Raw genomic sequence first — 1,429 nt, 5'->3', positions numbered from 1 at the left:
TGCTGTGTAGTGCTTGGTGCTGCCTTACTATCTTAGTAATGCTATGGATGGCATGTTTTGAGTGGATAGGAGAGAAATAAACATCTTCTTTCTATTTCTAAAAAAAGAGTCGTCCTTGCTTTGTGTCAAACAATAGTAGTAGTGATAATTATAACAATAACAGTGAATGCATAGAAATTAGATAGCTGATTTAATCTTCACAACAACCTTACCAACTAGGCACCATCTATAAATGACCCATTTCACAGGTGATGGAATGAACAGAGAGGTGAAGTAATTTGCCCAAGGTCTCCAACCGATGCGCGGCAGCGCTGGGATACAAACCCAGGTACTCTGGCCACTGAACTTAGAGTTAATGTGTCCGTTGTTCTTTGTGTTGCCCGTTCAGGTCTGAGTGCGCAGAACTAACCTGAGCAGAGAGAGCTGTTTATGCCTTCCTGGGAACTGGACAGGTGAAAAGTTAGGGGGCCACCCATCTATGACCTAACCTTCTGAGTCTGAAGGCTTATGTTGCCACTCAGTAGTGACTTTTCAATAAAAACATAGCACTCTATCAAACAACAAAGCCTAATAATTCCTAAGGTCTAATTACCTTAAGTAAAAAATTAATCATAGAACGTAATTTAAGGAAATACAATTTATTGCAAGCAAGTCTATTTCTCACTAGGCTCACTGTATAAACAGTGTCTCCCTTAGCTGACCCTGGACTAGAATTCCCAGATCATGGCAAGTTATATGTTAAAAAACATCTGTGGGCTTTCTTGAGCTCTAGATTTAAACAGATATGTTAATATATAATAAATGTTATTTGCTATATGAATCCATAATTATATTGATATAGTAAAATATTTTATAAAACATTTACCATATTAACTAAAATATTTAATATTTTATTTATTTATTTATTTAAAAAAAATTTTTTTTTTTCAACGTTTCTTTATTTTTGGGACAGAGAGAGACAGAGCATGAATGGGGGAGGGGCAGAGAGAGAGGGAAACACAGAATCGGAAACAGGCTCCAGGCTCTGAGCCATCAGCCCAGAGCCCGACGCGGGGCTCGAACTCACGGACCGCGAGATCGTGACCTGGCTGAAGTCGGACGCTTAACCGACTGCGCCACCCAGGCGCCCCAAAATATTTAATATTTTAAATACTTAATATATTTAATGTATTAATAAAATATAGATATGTAATAGATAAATATATATATTTTTTTACTTGTAAGTTTAAATATGTGTCTGTAAATCCTGCTCTTTTCCCTCCAAATAATCCCTGCCAATTTCATGTTTTCCAACAAGGAACTTAGTTTGAGTTTAAGCATTGGGTCTGCTTTTGTCCACTGACTAGACCCAAAGCTAGTATTTTTCCCACTCCAGCTGTGGCTGGACCTCTCAGGGAAGTCTGAACTCACAAAGCACCTTTTGATTTTT

Source organism: Leopardus geoffroyi, chromosome D4 (genome assembly GCF_018350155.1).
Source record: "Leopardus geoffroyi isolate Oge1 chromosome D4, O.geoffroyi_Oge1_pat1.0, whole genome shotgun sequence".
NCBI classification, from domain to species: domain Eukaryota; kingdom Metazoa; phylum Chordata; class Mammalia; order Carnivora; family Felidae; genus Leopardus; species Leopardus geoffroyi.
The sequence above is the reverse complement of the archived record's forward strand: the minus strand, read 5'-3'. Positions refer to the sequence as shown.